This window comes from Miscanthus floridulus, chromosome 8 (genome assembly GCF_019320115.1).
Source record: "Miscanthus floridulus cultivar M001 chromosome 8, ASM1932011v1, whole genome shotgun sequence".
Lineage (NCBI taxonomy): Eukaryota > Viridiplantae > Streptophyta > Magnoliopsida > Poales > Poaceae > Miscanthus > Miscanthus floridulus.
In genome coordinates this window covers 1,637,889-1,665,178 of record NC_089587.1, presented here as the reverse complement: position 1 = coordinate 1,665,178, position 27,290 = coordinate 1,637,889, and the positions used below count along the sequence as shown (strand labels likewise).

Genomic DNA, 27,290 nt, shown 5'->3' with positions numbered 1-27,290 from the left:
AATCTTCAAGTGAAGCTTGTTACTAAGTAAATCTTTTCATGGTTGTGAGAATAAGTTGCTACGTACCTAATGATGCTATAATTCTTAAGAACTTCAGATAGGATCTAGAAGCACCTCGAGAGAGGCATGGAGGCAAACAAGATCAGCATGGGTGTCAAAACCAAGTTAGAGGCCCAATCCATATCAAGTTTCGGTCCACCTCATACTACATGAGCAATCCATACTAAAACCAACACCAAATTGCATACAAGCTCCATTTTTTACATTCTACATATGCATGGAAAGCCAGGGATATAAGTTTTACAATAGAACTAGTTCCATGACAAATCCTTATGAGTCAATGGCAATCGTTGAAACAAGTGGATGTACAGAATCTATCAGGGTGTTGCGTCACCTTCTTTTGAGTGGTAGGGTCATTTAACGCGTCGGAGTCCATCATTGACACATCCCATGGTCCTAATCCACCCCTAATACTGTATATTTTGATTAGATTAATCTGTCATCAAACAGTTTCACTATATGTAGGTTTGCGAAATGTCGACTTGTGAGCTTAATCGTTTTCTACGAATTGAGTTGTGTCTTTCTTGTTTTTTCTTGTGATTCACAGGCAGTGATTAGCCTTCATGATGAGGCCAACCAGGCAATGTATGGTTGATAGCCAGAAGAGATGCGGTGATGCGATTGTGATGTTCAAATCTTTTTGATAGGAAGCCACATCTTGAGTATGAAGTTTCCACAAAATCAAGAGTTACCTCCACCTAACAGAAGATCGGACATTCCATCACTAAGCATATGATTCTACCCAAAACAAATGTATAACCGGCGATTTTCACCGCCGGCTCTAATGGGCATGGCGGCCTTCCATCTTCAAACAGGCGATGAAATTTCTTATCAGCACCAATTTATAAGTGGGTCGCGCATTAGGCAACTAACCGGCACTGCTAAATATTTACACCACCGGTTTAGCGTATGATATGGCGGCGAAGACCGGTACAGTTTTCACCGCCAGATCATACATCGAACCAGCAGTGAAATATCTTTCATCCATCGTCGGTAAGTCACGCTTCTACGTCCCATCAGCCTATGAACCGACAGTTAAATATATCCCCGCCGTTCTCACATCTCCGGCGGCGAAAGTTCCGACGGTGATTATATATCCTTTTTTAGTAGTATATATAGCTGGAGATTTAATACCTAATGGTAACAAAACAACGGTAGTTCATTCTTCAATTCCCACACGTAGGCACAGTAGTTGATGACTTGCCGGCAATCACACGTACACATGCATGTCCCAGCCGAAAGCGAGAACATGCAACAGGCAACAGCACCGGGATATTTATTCCATTACACTCCACACACACAGGTCGACCTCGTCATCATGTGATGACTGACGAGCAGCAGCAGCAGACGACGACGACGACGACACACATATGACGACTCCAAACAAAACCGGCAGCGGCCGGCCGGCGGCGGCGCTAGCTAGCTAGCTAAGCTAGCCGATGACGGGGACCTGGTTGACAATGCTATTGTTGTCGATGAAGACGCGGACGCGCGTGGGGTTGAAGTCCGGGATGACCGGCGACCCCGGCGGGAGCACCTCAACGGACACGTCCGGCCTCTCGTGGGCGATCGTCGTTGCCGCCGGCGTCGCCAGCACGCCCACCAACTCCGGCCACGACGACTTCCCGGGGATCGGCACGCTCATCTTGGCTGACCCACTACCACGATGAGTGTCGTCGTCACTAGATTAGCTCGGTGTGACTAGTAGATACTCAGATACCTTTACGACGACACGTCTTTGTATATATATACACGATCGAGAGCGCCACGTCGTCATTCCTGACGGTGCAATAATAAAGGTTATGCTAAAAAATTAAAGCTTCTTAATTTAGTGCACGGTCATAGCTAGGTACGAATGTGTATGTGCCTCGTTTCATCAGGAACTTTTTGTTTGCTATATTTGTGTTAGAGCTCGCCGCCGGTCGCCACAACGAATGACCCTTGTGTTCCGATGAACATATACAGTATTCCCTCTGTCAAAAAAAAGTACAAGTCTTATTTCCTGAGGAGCTAATCGATTCTATTCTTAATTAGATTTGTACAAAACAAAATATTGGCATTTATATCTATAAATAGGTTGTTTATTGTAAAATTATATTTCGTTATTAATCTAGTGATATTTATCATGTTTCATAAATGTTGATATTTTTTGTAAATATTTGGTTAAATTTAATTAGAACTATTTGACTTCTTGGGAGGTGATCGAGGTTTTTATTTTATTAGGATGGAGAGAGCATTAACAAACTGAAATAATAAAGATCACATCATGTATCCTAGGTTTAACATATACATATACATACATACATACATATATACACACACACTATTCTGAGTCCTGGGCGTTGAATTCTAATGAGCGCCCCGGCGGAGCGCCACCCATCTCCGGCGGAGATCCTGCGAAGAAATGCTGACGCAATCAATCGAACGCAGACACTTTTAATGCTGATGCAATAAATACTCTTCCGTTTCTATCAGTCAGTACATATCTGTTGACAGATTTTTACACCAAAAATCTGTCAAGTTTTAGACAAATGAAAAGCTGACACATCAGCCATGGAAAACTGACAGATGCTAGAAGAAAAAATCTGTCAGATTTTTATTACACAAGACAATATCCAACGAAGATCCACAACCCGTTAACAAATACAGCTGAGTTGCTGCTTTTGCTGCTGCTGCTCACTGCACTGTGCTCACTGCTTTTGCTGCTGCTGCTCACTGCGCTGTGCTCACTATCAAATACAGTGGATGCAAAACCTTGTAATTCTTTGGCTTGGTGAAGAACTGCATAGTTGATTTCAGACCAAATTGTCAAACCCAAACCTGACAGGAAAAGAATCTGAAATGGCATCAAGAGAAAAAGGTGAACCATACGCATAGTGAGTTAACTTAGATCATCAAAAGGTTCAAAAGCAAATTACAAAATGGAAGTTCACTTACATTGCCCATTGCAATGAGCCCCTTGTCAAAGAAGAAAACAATTCCTAGAAAGGAGAAGAGTATTCCAAAGCCTGTCAGGCCAAGCCCAATCTCTGTCCAAGATGAAATTCTGACGTCACAGATCAATGAGTTGGAAGAATAGACTGTAATATCTAAACCAGCGAATATGCTTTTACAACTTCACACAAGATTTTGCAAGCTAGAATTTTTCGTCACAATTCGAACATTTAACATGATCTTTTTAATACAGCCAAAACACTAAAAAGGTGGTATTTTACCGCTCGATGATTCTACCAAGATTCATTGAAAATTTGCATCAGAACCCAGACAGAACAAGAATATTTCGAAGTGGTTGAGCATCTGTTCTTTACAGTGGTCAATCAGAAAATAGCATAGACCTTGCAGCAGCAGCATATCTGATGCTGGTCTCAACTAAATCCAAGCATCTTTCAGAGATTCAGCGGTCAGCCAGCAGCTCAGCACTGCAGTTATTATTTGTGTAGTATGGCAATTGTGTAAGCCTAACCAGCAGAAGATGTTAAAACTTTAATCTATGCTTTGCCTAAAAGTTTTATCCAGTTGAACAAACTCAGTTGAGATTAGCCACAATAACAAACTGCTATGATATCACACATGCTATCTAGGATGAACAGACCCCTATACTTGTTCTTCTAATAACACCCCCAACCCACCCTTGTGAATGGAAAAAAAAAACAGAATTAGCAATTTGTTACCTCTCTTGCATTGTACACACTTATGACACTAAAACTACCGATCAAGTGGTATTGGCACATTGTAGACCACACAGTGCATGATACATCTGCATTTCACTATGCATAAAATAAAATAAAAAAGACACAAACACACAGAAAGAGAGACACACACAAACAAAGACACACACTAGCAGCGCTGCATTTGCTGCTACTACTGATCAGTAGCAGCTCAATCAAAAGCAGCAACTAAAATACAACCCAGAAGAAAACAAATAGCTTTGGGGCCCTCAAAAGAAAAAAAAAAATACCACACACACAAACCAGCAACTGTCAAAGACACTGCACCCACAAACACAGACACACACCCACACCAAAAAAAACGCACACACACACAGAGACACACACACATAGACACAGAAATACACACCGAAAAAACACAACTAATGCCAAAAGAAAAAGGAAATAGAACGGGTTTGTGGGTTTCGTATGCGCCAGTTTTAGAATCCGCTAGCGTAGGTTTACGCCCGAACCACCACACGAATCTTGAAACACAATGAACGGCCCAAAAATCTGACAGATCCAAATCAACAAAATCAGTCAGACAGAAATATAGCAAAATTCATCTAGATAACTGTTGACAGATTGTTCAACCCAAAATCTGTCAAATTTTTGACAAATGAACAGCTGACACGTCACCAAAACAACTGACAGATTTGCAATATTAAAAACTGTCAGATTTCCACAACACGGGTAGAAAAATAGACAGATCCAAAACCCGTTAGCATTAGCACATCTAAAAATGATCAGACTCGTTCATTTCATCAGCTGGTGCAAAGGATCAGAAGGTGGCTGCGGGTACCACCAGACTGTCATGCCCACTTGCTGGAACACAGAGAACGCGCAGGTTACACCAACACTAAAAGGGAGAAAGCAGAGCTACTGCCGGGCTGTAGCAGCACCAGCTCCAGCATCAGCACCTATAGAATATATTGCAAACCGTCTCCTGGTGTTATTGTCTTCCTTTGGGGTGACACCTTTTGGACGACCCTGGAAATGGCATCCACAAATTACATTGTTACAAAAATAAAAAAGGCAGAAATAGTTATTGTTGCTACATTTGAACCCCAAAAAAGGTTGGCATACACACACACCCGGACACACAATCACCACCCACACACATACACACAGACGCCCATATAAAAACAAAGCCACACAAACACACAAAGACAGACAGACAAAGAGAGAGACACACACAAAACTTACAGCAAATATTAAAATTAATTCAAGTCAACTCCATCAAATATTAACTGAAGGATGCTTAAATCGATGACAACATCAAGCGTACTTCGTTGCCTAGGAATGCATCTGTCATCTGAAGTACTGTATGAAAACTGTCCTGCAGTTGGACAGTCTAGCCATCATAGAAAGGAAATTGCGAATTCTCTAGTTGACTTATAATCATTAGGTTGTATCTTGTCAATATTCAACATGAAATATGCAGCAAGACATGACAAATTGGAGTTAAAAGAAACAACAGCCTAGGAAGTAAAAAAGAAGCATTTGTTAGGATCAGAGTAATTAGATCCATTAATTGAATCTGACACACCTAATAGCAAGAAAATAGTGTTTCAGCGAATACAAGAAGCATGCAGAATATAAACCTGCATTACAAGCACACAAACAGTAAAGCCCCCAGAGAGAGTGCTAGAAAATATGTTCATGGATGCAAAGTAGTTCAATCTAGGTTCTACAGTTCACCACAAACCAGTAATTACCCTATAGAGGGCCAGCAACATGTAAGATGCATACTAGAGGTGATGGCCATCAATCAAAGTCTTGCTTGCAATCCTAATTTAAAACTGAGTTACTAAAATTTATGAATCCATGGCATCATATATCATCACCTACAAGTGAACTATTTCCCTTGCACCATCTTTTATTGAACAAACCAAAATACTACATAAGCAGATGGAGACAGAAGCTGTCTATGCACTCCGCCCGTTGTCCCGCTATACAATCTATGACACATCATCTCTCCAAATAAAAATAAATCACTAAGGGAGATGAAAAGAGAAGAAAGCAAACCTGTTTTGCAAGGTTGCAAGAATGATCAGGGGGTTCAGGATCTCATAGTAGAACACTGAGAAATTGAGCGCCGGCCCAAGCCTCATGGGGTGGGTTGGAGCCAGATCAGCAAGAGCACTATCCTACAAACCAAAAACCAACAACAATGAATCACAATTAACAAGATATGTGCACAGTCATCCTATCAACATGTACGCAAAGATCAGACCTAAGCAGCTTTGTAGGCATTCATGGTGCTCTCCGCAGCATCCTTCCTCTCTGCACCTGACTTGAACTCAGCAAGGTACCTGCAAAATCATCATGACGAGAAATCAGGTACCAAAAGATATATGTGCAGTAGGGGGTAAAAAAAATCCATGGATCACAAATTCATATCCTTCAATCTTCTACATACATACTATAAAGATACAGCACAACATCATGTACCATCCAAATCAGATATCTCTCCGTGCGACTCCTAGTAAAAAAAAAACCCACAACCACACACACAACCTCATCGTATCTAGAAAAGAATTCAGAAAAAATAACAGCTAAAAAATTCAACTCAACTAACTGCAACTGAGGTACTTGTAAAATCATCATGACGAGAAATCAGGTACCAAAAGATATATGTGCAGTAGGGGGTAAAAAAATCCATGGATCACAAATTCATATCCTTCAATCTTCTACATACATACTATAAAGATACAGCACAACATCATGTACCATCCAAATCAGATATCTCTCCATGCGACTCCTAGTAAAAAAAAAACCCACAACCACACACACAAACCTCATCATATCTAGCAAAGAACTCAGAAACTAACAGCTAAAAAATTCAACTCAACTAACTGCAACTGAGGTACCTGCAAAATCATCATGACGAGAAATCAGGTACCAAAGATATATGTGCAGTAGGGGGTAAAAAAAAATCCATGGATCACAAATTCATATCCTTTAATCTTCTACATACATACTATAAAGATACAGCAAAACATCATGTACCATCCAAATCAGATATCTCTCCATGCGACTCCTAGTAAAAAAAAACCCAACAACCACACACACAACCTCATCATATCTAGCAAAGAACTCAGAAATAACAGCTAAAAAATTCAATTCAACTAACTGCAACTGCAACACACCCCCCCCCCCCCCCCCCCCCCCCCCCCCCCCCCCCCACACACACACACAGACCCAGTAAACAATAACACCTACACCCACAGACAGCAAAAGACAAATAGCAGGGCCAAAAAACTTAATCAGTAGTAGCAGTAGGCATCAGCAGCTGTCATACAGAGAAAGACAGAGAGAGATAAACATAACTTAAATCTGAAAAATACAACTAATGCCAAAAGAAAAAAGGAAAATGAAAATAAAAAGGTAAAAAAAACAAAAACACACACAAAAAAACGACACGCACAGACACACACACACACACAAACAGAAGGAGAGAGAGAGGCACACAAAAAGAACACACATGCACCCACACACACACACACTCAGAAGGCAAAGGACAAAAAAGAACTACAGCTAAAAAAACCACGCAAACACAAAAAAAAAAAAACAGCAGCAACTACAAAAGCAGAAAAAAAAAACCTAAAACAGCAGAAATGCAGATCTGCTATAACCAGAAAAAAAGAAAAAGAAAAAGAAAAAAAAGGAAAAAATTATAAAGAATACAGACACACACACCCACACAAACCCACAGACACACCCACACACCCACCCACACACACACACACCCTTCAATGGGCATAAGAAAAAAAAGTAGCAATCGAGTGATTTTTTAGCTGCTGAAACATCACACCCGCTGTCTTATTTTTTACGGAATTCAGATCCTAGAAACATATTGAAACACTACACATTCATATCCTATTCAGTAGCAAAGAGCACAAGACTTAGAATGCAAAGTTTACACTGACATTATACTAATATTACATCTGCAGTCAGAAAAATTTACATTCCATCCTAGGATGTAACACTATTTGTAGTGATATATAATTGTCAACATAAGCAAAATGAATTCTTTTGTATAGAAAGAAACTTAGCCTTGCAGCGTATGTATCGGGAATGGCATCCTCAGTTGCATTCACAGTATGTCCGTAACTACAAAGTCTACTCAGGTGGTAGCCCCCTTGAAACAATTCATTCAAAAAAGTGTCAATGGCAGCCCCTTGGTAAATTTCTAAATTAAATGACTACAGGATGAATTTGCAGGTCCAAGCAATTTAGGGAGCAGAATAGTCACTCTTGATTATTTAGGAACAATTCTGTACTCCTAAAACATCAGAACTATTAGCTGCATAGAGATGAAGCAAAACCTTTAAGTAGATAAACATGTCCAATCATCTCAAGTCCCATAAAATATGCTATTAATAATAATACCATATAACTTCATATGTACTGAGCAAGAAAAATATACTTAATCAGCATACCAATAACAACTGATTCGACATACTTGTGCTGAAGAAGCATATTGCCCAGAAAGAAAAATGTACATGCAAGTAGTTGAATATTTTTCACATAGACAATATCACAAGAATGAGACCACATAGACAATATCACTAGAATGAGACGTGAAGAAAGTAGACAGTGACCCAGTATGAGAAGCAATGTCCTAAGAAAGTAGAAGGAATAAATAGAAAGAGACAACAAAGAGGAGTAGATCTTAAGGACGTGCAAACAATGGAGGAGAAATTGTTCAATGAGAAATAAATAAGCAAAAATAAGTGCGGCAATACAAAAAAAAAACTGATAGGCCCAAGAGGAAAAATATGTATACTCTGATGTTTTTTTAGGAAAACATAACTGTACCTGAAAAAACATATTCAATTGCAGATCACAGAGACATTTTTAGAGACATATATGCCACAATGTTCATAGAAGAAACATATTATCCAAATTATATTTTCAAAGGATTGCAGATCCTAGATACATATGCCACATTAACATGATATACTAAAATTACATCAGCAAGTACAAAAATTTACAGTGCATACTAGAATGTAAACTTAGTGCTAGTAATATATAAGTGTTGGCCTAAGCAAAAGGTATTCTTTTGCATAGATAGAAACTTACCCTTTAATCATTCGTATATATCGGGCTTGGGTGTCCCTCAGTTGCATTCAGATCATCTACCTACCCAGAAAAGTCTAACTGAGCTGTTAGAGCCCCCTAGAAACAATTCATGCAAAAAAAGTGTCAACAGAAAATATAACTGGATGAAAAATCATACAAATAAAACAGAAAAAAAACAATAGAGGATAAATTGTTCACTGATGAACAGAAGAGTTAACATGAAAAAAAAACATCTAGTTATAATTCAGTAGGGACACATTCACCATTATAAGATCCAATTCTCAATTCATACTTTTCATATACAGGAATGCTAAATGATTCACCACATCTCCCAACCAAGCTAATAGGAACAGAACATCTACGAATTCAGAAGGTAAAGGCAGCCTAAAACACAATCCACAACTAGCTAGAACTAGCCATCCCAGATACATTGACAACCAAATAACCAACTATCCAGCTTGATAGCTTCCATCTCGATAATAATGGGATCCAAAGCTCGCCCTGCCTCAACAGAATATACAAGCAATTGAAGGTACAGCCTACAGTTGATCAATCCTACCTCGCTGAAAAAGGTCCCTTCCAATTTCAATGCACAGTAAACTAAATTTAACCTATCTGGCTATCTCGCTGAAGCTGGGTTTCAACTCTAGCCTACCCCAACTTGTTTGGGACTTAAAGGCTTTGTTTTTGTTATTGTTGTTGTTGTTGTTGTTGTTGTTGTTGGCTATCTCGCTGAAAAGGGTTGCCAGTTGTTGCCTAATAAAACAAAGTGCATCGAGCCAACACTTGAATTGAAAACGCATATGCATACCATGAAAGCGAGCAAAAGAGAAGAAATGTAGAAGTTAGAAAAGTCCTAGTAACGAATGGAACAACCAGAGCGACAAGCAAGTTCCCAATTAACTAATGAAACATCGTTACACACCACACCCAATGATTTGTTTGCTCCAATTTGAACTACTAAGCTATTTCCGCTGGCCTGCTCAGATCCCACCGCAACTTGGACATCGCCAGAAGCTCAAATGTTAGAAACATAATCCCAAACCGTTGCCAAGCAACCCAACAGCTCGTATGAGAGCTACAGCACAATACGTCAAAATAGAGCTCCGGAAAACCCAAATTTTTCAGACCAAGCAAATCAAATCCCAGATTCCCACTACAACCAATTGGAGCTCCAGAGAAGAAAAATTCCTCAGAACAAGCAAGCAACCAAATCGCCCAAACCCGAGGTCATCACAGACTTCCTCGCCAGCTACCGAAAAACAAAAACAAACTAGAACATCTCGAGCTAGATCTACTGCACATCCACCTGACGACCGTGACCATCAGCGCGCACAGAAAGTAGCACCTCAAACAAAAGCAAAATCGACGAACAACCATGTGAAGAACAAAATACACTTAACAAAAAATGACCGCACAAAGACACTCCCCGCAATGTCTTGGTTCGTGCGGGGGCTCCACTGCGGCCGTCGGCACGGGAGAAGCAGCGCTCTAGGATTCCCCGCTCCAATCACCGCCCACCACGGCACAGCTCACCACAGCTCGCTGCGACTGCCGCCGCCGAAGCTCCGCCCCACCCACCGCCTGCGCGCGGCGCCATGGCACAGTGGGAAGCGGCGCGCAAGGAAAGAGCCCCCACCCACAACTCGCCACACCTCAACGGAACTGCCGCCGACAACCTCCGCCCCATGCACCCACCGCCTGCGCGCGGCGCAAAAGCGAAGCGGCGGCGAGGACACCGCCTGCGCCACCACGCATGCAGCTGACGATGCGGAGAGGATTGGGGAAAGAAACTGAACGCTCGGTGGGAGATGAAAAGGGTTTGCGGGTTTCGGATGCTAGTTTGCAGACCCGTTAGCGCTGGTGTACGCCCAAAAGGCTGCACGGATCTTGAAACAACATCAGCGGTCCAGATTTCGACAGATAAAAAGCCACAAAATCTGTCAACAGAAATATAGCAAAATTCAAATAATAAAATACCAAACAAAGATTCGTTTGAACCCTCATTAATCGCGCTATTATAGTAAATTTTACTATGCTAATCAAAGTGTTTGTGACTATGGCCCGTTCGCTTGTCTTAAAAATTGCTTGTTCAGCTTCTTTTTTTAGTCGGAACAGTATTTTTCTCTCACAACAATTCAGCCAGAACAGTGTTTTTCAGCCAAGTTTCAGAGCAGCGAATAGGGCCTATATCATCCTACCTACGTATGTGATCCTGTCCTGAGATTACTATTTGCAAATTAAAAGACGATTCTACCTAGGATCACAATCTTTACAAATAACAGCCCAACAAGACAACGATGTACAACGATGCATTTTTATCTCATATTTCTATTTTTGCCTTCGTCGTCGACGATGATGCTGCACTAACACTGACATTGAGATGCGAGCTAGAGAGTAAAGCGACTGTGTAGGCCATTAGGAGGAGCCAATGGCCCATACTACTGTGAGAGGCCTCAGCCCATACCATTAGACTGTCTCCAACGATCGATACCCAAAATACAAGACTCATTTTACGTTTGGATAGCGCTACAGTTATAGGACTTAATACCTATTTTCATTCTTCTCCAACAACAAAATTCAAAAAAAAATCATTTCTGCAAATGGGTCTATAGAAGAGAGGATACTCAGAATTAGGTTATACCTCTCTTGACACATAAAATAGGTCTTCTATATAGGTACTATGAATGCTATATGTATTATGTTGGAGACCCATTTTGAGTTTGGATCTCCTTATAGGTCTCCTGTTAAAGTCAGCCTTACGGCCCCGGAGAGAGACTGCTCTGCTGCCTTGGACTTGCTCATGACTATTTCTATGAATTAGTGATGTACTTCCTTCGTCATGTAATACAATGCATTCTAAAAAAAAATTAAGATAACTTAAGTGAATACTCAAATATCACGTATACCTATGGATTAAACCTAATTAAGAAGTTTATCGTCAAATACAAACTTTGCTAAATTTGTGCATGAACACAACATAAAATACATTATATTTCAGTATAAATTTAGAAGTCAAAATGCATTGTTTTTAATTAGGACACAGGGAGTACGCGCTTCTCGCCAAACTATTTAGATTTTGGCAGTCGATATATCATTTCCTACACGGAGACAACGTTTCAAAATGCATGGTGCGAGCGAGCAAACTTATATCAAACAATATAGTTTCATGGAATATAGTACTTGCTTACATCAAAATTTGAGATAAGAGTCACAGGGACTCGAAGGCTCCCAAGATCATGTCGTCAAGGAATCAATTGCGTGCAGATCGGAAATAGCTGATTCGAATGCAGAACTGGAATCGGCTTTCTTCAGATAGCGCCAGCGGATAACGACGAAGGCTATGATCGGCGCCAGGAAATTACATATCGGACTCTGCAAAAAGGGAAAGATTAGAGTCCAGGTTATCTTAAATTAGAAATATTTTTCTTTATACCGAAGGTTGTAACGAATCATGATCGAGTAAGATTCATGTTTAGACTCCGGGTATAAATATCAAACCCCGGCTATTGTAAAACAACACAATCAATCCAATATACAAGTCATTTACTTTTTCAGCTCCGGCCACCCCTTAGGAATAGGAGTAGAGTAGATCTCGGCGAGTTCTTCAGTAAGTACGGCTGCATCGATCCGATCGACCTCCACTACTTGTTGTAAGTACCGTCATGGCTTATACATTTGTTCGTACGGCTGTACCGATCCGGTCGACCCCCACTGCATGAACTAGATCAAGGTCAAGTTATCGGCTCTACCTCAGAATGACAGTCTTTGGTAGATTCATTAAGTTACCGATGTTGCTTATTGCTTTTATTATTTATCTAATTACAGCAATATCACTCTGCCCGATTGGGATTGATCTAGATCGGCCTTATATCTTGTTTAGCCTATCGTTTGTTAATCTGAAACTGATCTAATCTACACATTAAACGATAAGTTAAGTTTTATCGGCTGTTTTACATCAATCTTGATCGTGCATAGTGTGCGGTTAAAGTATGTTGCGTCTTGAGTAGATTTATTGGCTAGTGAAAACCATTCAATGGCCCATTATCACGGTCTGTGTGATTCTGCCTCATACCCCAGTGTTAGCACCGTGGAGTGGGGATCGTTATTTGGTAGATCTATTCCTGATAAGGCATGACTTTAACTGTGCGCTATGCCTGAATCGGTTGTTTTAACCGATATCGAGTGCTTTCGCGAATAGTTCGCGTCACGAGACCGTTGAAGTAAAGATAGGTTGAAAGATGTGTTAGCCTCATGATCTTATTATTGTATTATGGCATGCATGATTCTGTCTCATGCCCCACTGATATTAGTAATGAGTTAGGGTCGTCGAGTCTATTGTTATTTCTACGGCCTGCATGATTATGCCTCATGCCCCACTGGTCATAGCGATACATGAGATCTAACATGTTCATTAGATTTATCTTTATTAAACGGTTAAATGGTGTTGAATTGTTTCTTTATATAAAAAGGGGTTCGGTTACTTGTAATCATTGGCTTAGCATAAACCAATCATTGTTGACATCTTATTGCCATTGATTAATATTTATTCAAATAACGACATTTATCTTGAATGATAACCGAATTTTCTTACACAACTCAATGAGCTTTAACCGATTTATTTTCACGAATATGCTGGAATCGACTATTTAGTCGATCTTCTTTCATATCGGCTCTCTGGGCCGCACATTCGGGACTGTCTGGCAACACCGGCATGGTCCACCCTTAATTACTGATAAACTTTCTCTCCTTGTCAATTACAGAATCAAATTGACTGGCACGTTTCGAGAGGAGTGCGCAGGATCGACCATCCCTGCGCTGAAGCTAGGCGAATCTACAACTCCATCGAGTAGACTCTTCCTGATGAGTCTAGGCCCGATCTTCCGAGAGGTAGCCGGTAAGTTCGATTTGTGGAGATCTCGACGTTGGCGATCCGGCTTCAAATCAGACACAATTCGAACCCTACAACCGTTACACTACTGCTCCGTTGGTTATCAACCAAGCACAACTTGATTGACCTCGCCAAGAAGGCTTTTCCTGCAAGCGAATCGAAGTGCACAAGCAAGAAGGTAAAACACGCAATCTGAAATTGCAAATATGAATGACGCGAATATCAATAAAGGATTCAAGAACTCGGTTCCAAAGGACTAATCGACACAATGGAGGAGATCAAGAACGGAGGCCCTGGATTACTGTAAAAGGATTTGTCACCACAGTTACAATGAACGATTCAGTTTCTCAATGGAAAACTAAACTCTAAACAAAACCCAATTGTGTAGCAGCGGCGGCGGCTGTGTTTATAGTCTAAGACTTGACCTAGGATTGGGGACGGCCAGGGGTTGGGCGCCCACAACTTGGGCTTAAGGCCCGACACGATATATGGCCAAGTTGGCCCAAATAGGTGACGCAGCACCTTGCCATGGTCACACAGAATGATCCACGAGCCTTCTGGAGCTGGGACCAGATCCAAAACGACGGCGTCGTCGTTCCCTTTCCAACGCATCCAAGAACGGCCCGTTTCGATGTCGTATGAAAGAGTTATGACCGAAACAGTGATGACGTGTCTGCTGAATCCGAGGGCGACGTAGCAGCTGAGTTGGGAACGAATTGCAACTTGGGGAAGACCATGGCGTCGATGTGTCCAGCGTGGCGATGTCCTCATCATCCTTCCCTTCTCGAATTGGAGCCGTCCTTGACTCCATCTTGGCGATGTCCTCATCATCCCCTCCTTGTAGAATTGGAGTCGTCCTCGACTCCATCCCATCATCAGCGAACTCCTGCAAAAGGTTAGTGATAGCAGGTAATGCACCAGACATAAAAGGTTGACAAAACATAGTATAACATGGTGCATCAGGATTATCACATAACTCAGCAGTAGCAGGAGTTGTAGCAAGAAAAGCACCTCCTTTTAACTTAATCCCATTATTTTTATCAATGTCTGTTGGAGGTTTATTTTTGATCTCATTAGCATATTTAATAATATCCGTAGGAGACAAAGGCAGCAATGTAATTTTCTTGTCCTTATGTATGATAGTGTATGTATTAGTTCTACCATGGTGTAAAGCATCATTATCAAATTCCCATGGGCGACCTAACAAAATGGAACAAGCTTGCATAGGGACAACATCAAAATTAGCAGTATCATGATAAGAGCCTGTGAAAAAGCTAATGCGTGCTGATTTAGTTACCTTAGTCTTACCACTATTATTGAACCATTGAAGTTTATATGGATACGAATGTTGTCGTGTGGTCAAGCCAAGCTTGTCAACTAAATCTGAACTCACCAAGTTGTTGCAACTCCCGCTATCAATGATAGTGAGAACACGACAACCCTGCACAATGAGATACATATAGAACAAATTGTGGCGTTGGATCTTCATCTCTTCTTCATGTCCCACACGTGTACTCAACACACACTGCACAAGAAGGCTAGGGTAGTCCGCGGCAGCAGCCACGGAGTCAATGGTGATGGCCTCCTTGTCATGATCGTCCTCGGTGGGATCTGCATCAATGTTAGCAGCAAGGGCTAAATCATCTTCAACATCACTAGCACTTACATATCCATTCTCGGTAGCAATGAAAGCGCGACGACTGGAGCATTCCTTCATGACATGTCCCATGCCTTTGCATCGGTGGCAAATGATTTTAGAGCTAGACGAGGAGGAGCTAGTAGAAACACCCGGAGTGCCACCTTTCTTCAACCGTGGAAACTGCACATTAGACAATTTACTTACCCCGGAAGAAAATGGAGGTGTAGATGGCTGTGGTGCAACAGGAAGCTTGGGCGTCTCCGGCTCGGAACGCTGCTGAAAATTCCTCCCATTGTTAGACCTGAAAGGCTGGTGTTGTTTGCGTCCCTGTACTTCTCGTTCGGCCTTAATAGCAAGATAATACAATTGGGAAAAATTACGCCATTCTTTGTAATCAAGTATGTTCTGTATATCATGGTTTAAACCACCAAAAAATCTAGCACTAGCATCATCATCATCTTCATTTATACCACAACGTGCTAAACCAATAAGCAATTCTTGATAGTATGCTTCTACTCCTTTATCACCTTGTTTTAAAGTTTATAGTTTCAAATATAAATCACGTTGATAATAAGGAGGAACAAAACGAGATTTCATACGTTGCTTTAAAACATTCCAAGTTTGAGGCATAGTAGCAGCATTATTGGCATTGCAAAGATCACTCCACCAGAACAAAGCAAAATTAGTAAACTCACTAGTAGCAAGTCTAACTCTATGCTCAGCAGAAACATTATGAGAATCAAATTTTTGTTGAACAGCAAGCTCCCAATCTAAATATGCCTCTGGATCAACATTACCAGCAAAAGGTGGTAGACTAAATTTAATTTTAGCAAAAGGATCATTATTACCATGATTATTACCTGCCATACCGCGACGATTGAACTTGAGGCGGCGACGGGCACCACCGTCAGCATACGCATCTTCATCACCAAAAGCATCCATATCTTCATCATCAGCACGATAAGGTGGAGGGCGTTGCTCAAGCTGTTCAATGCGAGTGACCAGATTGTTCACGTTGCGCGTCAGCTCGGTCATAAGATTGCGTTGTTCAGTCATGAACGTTGCAAGCTCGCCCTTGGACACGCACCCATTGAAGTCCGTCGGAGTTCCTGTCATGGTTAGAAGATAGAAAAAGACAACACCAAAGTATTATCCCTATCAACTAAAAGGAAACAAGTGGTGGTGATGGTGGTGAAAGTGGAATGCAAAATCACAAGCGGCTTACCACCGTCTTGCCTGTATTCTTACCAACGCCAAACAGGAGCAAAACCAAAGTGGCGAAGCAATCTGTTGTTGAGCGTGGGTAACAGTTGCAAGATGAACCTGTGCTGACAGAAGAATATATGGAGCTATGGGTAGGCACACAATATGACAACAAGGATTAGCAATTAACGAGTGCAGAGTAGCGATTGTTCAATCTGGATCCAAAGTACAAATCACAGGTGCTGGCTAAGACGTGTCGAGACGTAGCGCAACAAGGTGAAAATAAAGGACGATCGAAAGAACTCACAGAACAAGCAAATAGCCCGGATTTCTTCTTTTTCCTAATTTTTTCCCGGATTTTTCCAAAAGGCACTAGTAGGAAACAAACTTTTTTTTTACTATTTTTTTTATACTTTTCTCTGAACAAGGATCACAAAAGATGCAACCACAAAAATTGGCACCTACAACTGAGGTGGGATGTGGTCTATAGAAATTCAGCACGTTCTCTGAAAAGCGTGCAAAAACTTTGACAATTTTTTTTCTATATTTTCCCGAATTTTTTTGGCAATTCTGATGAAACCAAACAGGGCGAAGCCGAGTTTGGGTCGAGTCCAAATGGTGTCAAGAAGCTGCACAAAAAATTTCAGATTTTTCTGATAAACGAGCGAAAAGTTATGCCTGTTTTACCGAAGCGTCCCTAAACTCTAACACCGATCACAGCAGTAGGTATTCGCCTGATGATGTAAGGAGGGCTGCGATGCAGGAAAAATAAGAGCAGCTGACAACCTATCTAGGGTTTGCGCGGCGGCGAGAAGTTACACAAGGCGGCTAGCGGGGCAAGTCGAGTAATGTGGTGGCTTCGACTTGTTGTTTGGGAACGGTGGATGGGATAGCGGCGGAAAACAAAATCACAGCAACGAGCGATGGAACTACGACCACGAACACAATCCTAAACCAGCAACAAGACTCGACCACGGACACAAACTCAACAACACGAATCTGAAACGAAATTGCAAAGGCACAAAGGGCGATAGGACAGCGGAAATTGAAATATTTTTGGGCTTTTTGTGGACTCTAGGTAATGAATAAATATGAATCTAAGGCAAACGAGATTATACCTCGCAGTAAACCTAAAATATCTGATACCAATTGATGAGTACAGGCCCGATCTTCCGAGAGGTAGCCGATAAGTTCGATTTGTGGAGATCTCGACGTTGGCGATCCGGCTTTAAATCAGACACGATTCGAACCCTGCAACCGTTACACCACTGCTCCATTGGTTATCAACCAAGCACAATTTGATTGACCTCGCCAAGAAGGCTTTTCCTGCAAGCGAATCGAAGTGCACAAGCAAGAAGGTAAAACACGCAATCTGAAATTGCAAATATGAATGACGCGAATATCAATAAAGAATTCAAGAACTCGGTTCCAAAGGACTAATCGACACAGTGGAGGAGATCAAGAACGGAGGCCCTGGATCACTGTAAAAGGATTTGTCACCACAGTTACAATGAACGATTTAGTTTCTCGATGGAAAACTAAACTCTAAACAAAACCCAATTGTGTAGCAGCGGCGGCGGCTGTGTTTATAGTCTAAGACTCGACCTAGGGTTGGGAACGGCCAGGGGTTGGACGCCCACAACTTGGGCTTAAGGCCCGACACGATACATGGCCAAGTTGGCCCAAATAGGTGACGCGGCACCTTGCCATGGTCACACAGAATGATCCACGAGCCTTCTGGAGCTGGGACTAGATCCAAAACGACGGCGTCGTCGTCCCCTTTCCAACGCATCCAAGAACAGCCTGTTTCGATGTCGTATGAGGAAGTTATGACCAAAACAGTGACGACGTGTCTGCTGAATCCGAGGGCGACGTGGCAGCTGAGTTGGGAACGAATTAGAACTTGGGGAAGACCATGGCGTCGGTGTGTCCAGCGTGGCGATGTCCTCATCATCCTCCCCTTCTCGAATTGGAGCCGTCCTCGACTCCATCTTGGCGATGTCCTCATCACTTCCGGCTTGCTACGTGTGTCCTCGGCACGGGACGAAAATTCTATGTCGACGGTACGCATATAGATTCCAATGAAAATCACACATTAATTCAATTCTATGAGCGTGTGTAGTTTGATGCAGGAGTTTAAAGATGACATGAACGATTAACAGAGTGAACGTACGTTACGCTGACTGAGTGGCAGTTCCATATGGATGTAAGTGAGGTTAACTTGTTTGTTTCGCAAACCCGCAAACAGGCTTAATTCTTGTATGTCATGTGAATAACTCATAAAATTAAGTCTATTTACGGGTTTATAAACAAACCTGCTTCCATCCTAAGCTCCTCACCCATGGAAGCAGTGCAAGTGAGGTAATAGAAACTAAAACAATTATTTTCATGAGAGTGTGTTTTCCACTCTCACGAAAACTGTCATCCTCACGAAATCTCCATTTTCTGGTATACAGTGGCAAGTTAGAGTAATTAACCCAAACAAGGCCGCATTGACTCCAAGAAGGAGACACCGTCCACGTCACCTAAAATATTGTCTACCGTTGGATCTCGGGTTCGATGGACCAGATCTGCTCAGTCGTACCCGTGGACCTTTCGGCCAGAACAACCAGCCACGTCAACCAATTTTTTCTCCTCCGTCAGATCTTCCATCCAACGGCCCAGATCGCTTGGAGCTGATTTTGCCGGGAGCGGCTTCTCGCGCTTCTCCTTGGCTTCTCCCGCTTCTCCTCTGCTTTCCCGCTTCTCTTCTGAATCCATAGAACCAAATATATACCCTAGCTTCCGCTTCCCCATCCAGCTTGTCGCCCCCTCCTCTCTCTCCTCTTCACGCTCTCTCGCTCTCCCCGACTCTCTCCGACGCGGGCGCGGACAGGGCAGCGGCGCGAGCGGGAGGCGTCGGCGGCGTCCTCCCCCCCTCCTCCTTAGCACTCCCTCGTCTGCCTCTTACCTCCGTTTCTCCCTCCCCTTCCCCTCTCTCTCTTCCCTTCCCGGTCGACACGGCGGCAGGCGTGAGCGCGGTGGCGGCCGCGGCGCGGCGGCGCCCCCTATGGGTTCTCGGCCGGCGCGGGTGGTGCCCGGCGGCCCCTTCCCTCTCCCTCATCCTCTACGCGGGCTCCTCAACGCCTCCTCTCGCCGACGAGCATGTGCTTTGCTCCTCCATGAAACCCTACCTATCTACTTCTTCTGATTTGGTTTTCGTTTTTTGTTTCTCGGTGTTGATTTTAGCTTACTTCCTACTCCTCCATAGGGTTCCTCTACGAGCACCAGATTTGTTGCCTTCCTTCGATGCATGCTTGCTGTGTTGTTGCTGTTATTGCGCCATATTTCGCTTCTGCTGTTTCAGGTATCGGCAGTCCTGAGACTTCTGCCTCTTTGTCCCTGCTTGCTCAACATGGAGAGGAGCTCCTGCATAATATTGGTGAGTCACAAAGCAATAATCTAAAGATGCCTACCAGGCGGTTGACTAACAGAATAATGTGATATTTGTGTTCCGACCAATTTTTTCGGATTAGATTACAGATACTTTCTAATGGCAATGGATATATACTGAAGGGATGTAGAGGATGGATATACACTGAAAGGGTTTACAGATTGTTAAGATAGTTAGTGGAAACTGAGATTGAAATATATGTATGAGGGATAGACAATTGATGATATTGTTATAGCCTGAATAAATTCCAGATTCTAACATGTACACTTTTTCGTTCTTCTTTGGTGATAACAAGTGCCTTTAATAGCAGGATAACTAGGGGAGTCCTCTGGCTGATATATTGCCCTATTATCATGTATATGGTTCTAATTGTACATTTGATGTTCGACTCATTGCCTGCATACCGATGATAGATCCCAGGTTTTTACATGTGCATGTTTCCATTTATTCCTAGCGGCAAGAATCTAGCATGGTCCTCAATTTTGGTTCAATAATATATACTTTACTGCACCTTGTCTAGACATGTGATTTGACTGGTCTGAGTTCTGTGCAGAATTAATTCCATTTTTATTAGTTGGCATTCCTTTATTATAGTGACATTAATCTCACATCCTTTATTTTAAACTTTTGTTTTGCTATAGTAATCGACATCGACATCAAAACATGTATGCTTTGCTGCAACTTGATTCCAGATATAGTCACTGATGGCCATAGTGTTAAAGGGTGTCCCAGGTATTTTGTTTCCCCCCTTTTTTGGCATTGTCCCTTGACTGATCTTCATCTATGGTTTCTATAGTAATCGACATCAAAACATGTATGCTTTTCTGCAGCTTGATACCGAAGGGAGCACGTCATGTTCCCAATGAAAAATAGAATTCAGAAGATTCGCAATTCAGACTAGAAGCGTACAAGGTACGAGCGATTTTCTTTTCCTCCTATACATACAACTGAGCACTGATGTGTTGGTCTATCCTCTATGTTGCTCCAGTGCTATGTATGAAAGCTATCGTCTCCTAAATGTCTAATCAAATCTATCGAGTCTATTTTTTGTACCAATTAAACTATTAAGGATCCATTTGTAGTGCCTAAAAGGTTACACATTTTGGTCAATTGGATCCTGACAAATTCTAGATGGCCTAAAAGGTTATCTTGGTAATTTCAGTTCCTCTGCAAACTTTTTTTTTTGGAAAACCTCATTTGCTTGACATTTCCGCAGATCAATTTAGAGTAACCAGCTTTTTCAATCAGATCGTCTTTCACATTAAAGTACATGTGCTTTAAAGAAACCATTTTATTTGTTGCTTAATTATTTTGCTGGTTTTAGGCTTATGCTTTCTTCACTAAATCTACGCCTATGACATTAACATGCCTTTTCCACCATAGACTTCAAAGTATCCACTGCAAATTCTCCTTTGGATATGAAGGGGTCAGCTATGGCAAAAGGTTGCTGCTTATGACTATTTTCATGTTGTTACTTGAGGCTAAAATATTTTTTTATCATGTGCATTGAGGCTGTGATATTTATAAATAAGGGTATCTTACACATTAACTAGACAGAGATGCAATGCAAGCTCATTTTGGTTATAAACTGATGGATCATGGATGCTGTGATATTCCTGCTTCCAAACATGAACAACTCCTCATTAGTATGAGATCGATGGAAGGTCTTTGTTTTCGGATCATAATAGCAAAATGCTCATATCTTACCTATTTTCATATAGGTCTGGAGGCGTTGCCCCTGGACTGCGGTGAGGCTTCTTGCTATGTGCCTCAAACTTTTTGAAAGCTGGAAGCCCCACTGTCTAATCAAATCCATTTAAACTATTTTTTCATATCAATTAAACTATTAAGATCCATTTATAGGGCCTACAAGGTTACACATTTTTGGTCAGTTGGAACCTGATGATTTTTGTTTCCTCCCTGTGTTTACATGGTTTCGTGCTGACGATAAGTTTATTACCACATTTACTTTTCTTACTTACTGTGTGACATGTACCATTTTCTTGATTTGCTGATGTCATGTGCTATTGTGCTAATACTTTGCAGAGGGGATCAGAGGTCGACGAGGTTAGATTGGATACACGACGCTGTCCTAAGAATCAGTTCTACAGCGATGACAATGCTGCCGGGCCTCCAGCCCTGCCTCCTGGGGCGCCCTCGATGCACGCAATGCATATGTCCTCACTGTCTGCCTGCAGGTACTTGAAAAAGCTACTCCAATACTCTTGCTGCTGTCTACAACATGCCTTCCATTGGTGTAATCACAGTGCTCAGATTTCTCAATGTTCAATTGGAAACTATATACATGTCGTATTTTATCCTTATCCCTCGACCGGTACTATTGTGCAATTGGTTTGGAATGGTCTTTATTGCTCGCCAACCCGTACATATAGTATCTCTGGATTATTCTCATGTGCTTAGAGGCCTCATCCTTCAAAATTGTGCTGATTGCAGCTCTCCGAAGATACATGCCTTACCTTGCGTTTCCTTTGTTATCTCGTCCTGCTAAAGGTATGACTTCTCTCTGCAGATTATTTTTGGTTGACCTCTTTTGTCTTCAAGGTGTTCCAGCTGCTGAACCAGTACACTGCTAGGTAATACAAGCAGAGCTACTTCGGCTACCTGCCTATGGGCCTTTGCCTGCACTATGCCCAAATAGTGCTTGTTCTAGATACCGATAATGTATAGGTCCATCGTCTCTATCTAAATCTAAAATCTTGTCAGTCAATGCTGTAAAGCAACTTTGGGGGAATATCCCATGTATTTATTCCTACCTTTGGTTATCTTGTCTCTAATAAGCCTATTATCGGTTGTTTCAGATGGAGTACAAAAATATGCTAAATAGGAAATGATTCGGCTTTTGATTGGCTGCAGTTGCTAATCATTTTCCCATCCCTAAGATGAAACATGTTTTTTTCCTGATTCATGTTCTCTGTTACTAATCATTAACCGACTGATACGGCGCGCCCCTTCCACTAGTAAGCACACAAAATGGCAAGGACATCTGTGTATACGGCCACTGAATCACACCCGTGGGCCTGGTAGACAGAGCATAATTATTTCCCACACGCTACGCACACACACGCACTACAACATCACACTGTGCTTATTATATATATTATATTATTACACGTACGGTCACAAACTCACACGTACGGCCGGTACGGTCATGCATGCATGCATCCTATGACCGGCCCGTGAAGGAACGGCGACGTGTACGTACGTCGGCCTAGCTATGTAGCTAGCTAGCCCACGACGGGCGTCCTGACGACGATCAGGTTTTCGTCGAGGAAGAGGCAGACGCGGTGGTCGTCGAAGTCCGGCGGCTGGGGGTCGTCGCGGCTTGGAGGAACTTGAAGATGACATCCTGCCTCTGCGACATGATGATGGCTACCGCCTCCACCATTTCTTTACCGACCATCTCCGGCCACGACGACTTCAGCTTGCCGACGCCACCGTCATCGGCGCTGGCCACCGCTGCCGCCGTCAAGCTCAACCTGCCCATATTCTTTTTCGGTCCGCCGGCGCCCATGCAGTGGGTGAAGCGAAGTGAAGCTGCTACTAAGTCAAATCAAGATCTGGGCATTATTTATAGGGTTAGCTAGATAGCAATGGCGAAATATGATGGGGCCGGCATCGGTTTCACCCACGGCATCGACCTTGTCTTGCTCGATCTTACGCATTTTTCCTGTCTTTCGTGTGCATAGTACACGTGCATGGTGACGTGTACATGTCGTCTATGCTTTGCTAGGATGATGATGGCCGGCCGAAAAGCAGTGACAAGTGGATCAGAGCTACTGCTTCTGCGCCTCTTTTTATTTTATTTTATCTCGAGCTTGGCTCTAGGGCCTTGTATTACTCATCGATAGCTCAGCGCATTCGCGAGCAACCACGTTCTTTACAATATCGGGAGGATCATAGGCCATAGCATTGATTAACCCGTATCCTAAATTAAGCCTAGCTTCGCAATAATCTTGTGTGCGCAGACGAGAGTTACAAGATCGTGGAACATTAGAAATTTTGTGACTACTAAACCGGTCACGCAGGAAATTGTGGATGTACATGAAAAGCATCCCGCTTGGCTCCGAGTCTCGCTCAGTACTGCAGTTGGCTGGAATCCGTCTCTATCTGGATCCGTGAAATACCCTACACTTCGGCCGCCTCCACCAACTTCACACACGCCATTGTTTCAGCCATTATTAGTGCATTATGCACTGGACTGACGACGTTGCCAGCCCCAGTTAGAACCATTCTTCCGTCTTGATCTCTGATTATGAGGCCCCAAGCACCTTAGGGTATATTAAAATGACGTGCGTGTGTTGTACGTATACAAACGTGAATCTCTCTGTATATACACTACGGGATACTGATTAATTACCGAGTGTGATAAACACTCGGCAAATATGGAGAAACACTCGGTAAATTGTTTACCGAGTGCCACACTCGGTAAACATGACTCGGTAAACAACGACTCGGTAAAGTTAGTTTACCGAGTGTCAACTAACGGGGCACTCGGAGAATAAATCTTACCGAGTGCTAAGCCGGCACTCGGTAAACAACTACGACGTGACGGTCGTCAGTCCTCAAGCTTGCCGTTAACGGCGTCGTTTACCGAGTGTTATACATAGCACTCGGTAAACAGATAACCATTTTCATGATTAAAACAATTCCGCAAATATTTTTTTCCTAATATAGTTTACCGAGTGTAGCGGTAACACTCGGTAAACATGTAACTCATTTACCGAGTGTTCCACTCGGTAAAAAATGGCACATATATCCGAGTGGGGTCGCAGGCACTCGGTAAAAAATGGCACATATATCCGAGTGGGGTCGTGGCACTCGGTAAAAAATGGCACACTCGGCAAAATTAACAGAATCAGAACCAATTTGGTTCTGTTCTCTTTTTTACCGAGTGTAACACTCGGTAAACATGACATTAACGAGTGTAACACTCGGTAAAACCTGTCCACAGTATTTTTTTTGTTTGTTTCAGTGCATATCCAGCCACAATTAACAACAATTATAACAGAATATCACAGTTACCAACAGATAGACAATATATATCACATATATGTCCACAAATATCACATCCACTCATTATAACCAACATATAGCTACAACAAATGTCACAAGCACAATGCAAAGTCCACAAACACCATCAACATGTCCAAAGTCCACAAAGTTCAACCCACTTCTAAGTTCAACATACAAACAAGTGAAACATGGTCCTGTCACATGGTCGGAGCCCTACCGAGAAACGGAGACAAGTCCAAGTCTTGATCGTTGTTCGATCCAGCTGTAGAAGGTCCCTGGAATGAGGGAGCAAAAGAAAATAAACATATTTGTCAATTAATCATAAGGTAGTATGCCAAATTCAAATATTCCTTCGAAAGACCAGTTAACAGTGACATCAATATATAGGCATATAATAGATAACACATATCAAGTTAGTTGCTGTTTAGTTCTCCTCTATGTGCAAGATATCGTCACACATGGTCGAGTAGACTGAACATGAATTGGGCAAACACCTATGTACTCATGTAGAACCTAACATGATGCCTTTCAAGGTCTGAACAATATTACTAATAATCTAACTTATACATGTATGTATCCTACTCTCTTCTAGGTTCTAACATGATAGTGTTGACTGTAGCACAATCTGAACTGAAAAAGCCTTTCAAGATGAAGAGTGACTCACAGGAGTGCCGTCGCGCGGAGGTGGAGGCACCAACGGTATCATCGGCGGCGGCGGAGGTGGTGGAGGCTGGCCCATGCTCTGAGAAAAGCTGGCCATGTACTCGTACCAGGCCTTCTGCGACTGCTGGAAGGCCTCAAGCTGGGCCTGCACTCGCGCCCTCTCCTGTGCCAACTCGGCCTGGTGCGATAGCTGGAGGGCCTGAAACTGGCTCTGTGAGGCCTGCTGTGACTCCTGCAGGGCTTCAATCTGAGCCTACAATTATTTATCACATAGTTAGAATGCAAATAAAGAACGGGTAGAAAATGAATGGACAACGAATGCAACAGAACTAACCTGGAGTGCTACCACCTGGGGCTGTGAGCGTGGGCGTATGGCCGGGCTCGAACTCGTGCTCCGGGCTCTAATCTGGGCGAGTGTCTGAGTGTTGGCCGTGTCTATGGTGCTGTTGCCCATATAGTACCTCCCGTGTGGCTTACCTGGTCCCAACCTCATGACGATGTCACCCTCGAGGTCAGCGGTGCTCGGATCAAATTCTGGCCCATGGATCTCTCTCGCCATCGCCGTGTACTCGCTGAGGCGACTGTGCACGCTCAGGTTACTGTATGCCTCAGGCGGGTCCTCCGGGTTGTAGACGAGGTCGGGGTCCTTTGCCTTGCCCTTGTGTGCCAAGGCATATGCCTTGAACGAGGCGCACTCCTGGCCGGGGTGGAACCGCGTCTGCAGTAAGAAGCACAACAATAAGATATTATGCATTCAGAAGTTAGCGTAGCAACAACGAAATGAAATCCGCGTACATATCTGGCTGCATATTCCTTGAGGGTAGTGGGCCCTTGTTTGTGCGAGGAACCCTGCATCATCGCACGGCAACGTGAGCGTACGGCGTGATATTGCTCGTACTCCTCACTCAACCACGTGTCCACAATGGCCTCCCAGCAGTTGTCCATCCCCGCACACCAAGCAGGAGGCACCTGCACGTACACGAGCACATGACAAATCATAAATCAATTTCAGTGCAATTAATCACAGACGATGTAATCTCATGTTTACCGTCAAGTATTGCTCCTTAGTTAGGGGCAGGTGCACTGCCTGCGCTCTGGTGACTCTGTTTCCTCTGCGGGCATAGTAAATTCTTCTGCACAGGAGCTTTGTCTCGTAGAAGAGGTCCTGCACTCGGTGAACACAGACTCTGTTCACCACGTCATCCGCGTCCTCCCTACGTACTCCTTCCGCCAAGGTGTAGTAATCCTACAAGCAAATACAGTCAGTAATATACAATTAATGTGATGTTATTATCAGCATAGTGCGATGAACACGTACCCACAGCTCTTTCATCACCCGGTCGGCCTTACTGTTATAACACCTGCCAGCTCGATCAGTCTGATCGCTGGCGGCGTGCCAGTGGGACCACTTCATGGCGGGCTGCACAACACCATCGATCCTCACCATCCCGGGGTAGTTTGCCCTGCACAGAAGACCCAGGATCCCGTTTACTCGGCGAGAGTGACTCCCTGGGATCACCATTTCCCAATCCCTGCACAAAGTTATTGAGATTGAATATTAGTTTCTGTTAT

The 27,290-nt window shown here is 42.9% G+C and overlaps 2 long non-coding RNA genes across 6 annotated transcripts; one reads left to right on the top strand and one right to left on the bottom strand.

The window, feature by feature from the left end:
- Positions 1-2,325: 2,325 nt before the first annotated feature.
- On the bottom strand, positions 2,326-10,643 carry LOC136475489 (uncharacterized). Of its 5 annotated transcripts, none has more exons than XR_010763196.1 (7): positions 10,259-10,643; positions 8,856-8,951; positions 7,827-7,911; positions 6,004-6,082; positions 5,796-5,917; positions 2,998-4,757; positions 2,326-2,896 (listed from the first exon to the last, which is right to left on the bottom strand). It is a non-coding gene; the product is annotated as an uncharacterized lncRNA (long non-coding RNA). The 5 variants fall into 5 exon arrangements; XR_010763194.1 differs by having other exon boundaries at positions 2,331-2,896; positions 2,998-3,089; positions 4,688-4,757; positions 8,856-10,643; XR_010763193.1 differs by having other exon boundaries at positions 8,856-10,643.
- Positions 10,644-20,705: 10,062 nt separating this feature from the next.
- Positions 20,706-22,816, top strand: LOC136470857 (uncharacterized). The gene is made up of 4 exons (XR_010761878.1): positions 20,706-20,933; positions 22,068-22,219; positions 22,476-22,532; positions 22,616-22,816. It is a non-coding gene; the product is annotated as an uncharacterized lncRNA (long non-coding RNA).
- Positions 22,817-27,290: the final 4,474 nt, after the last annotated feature.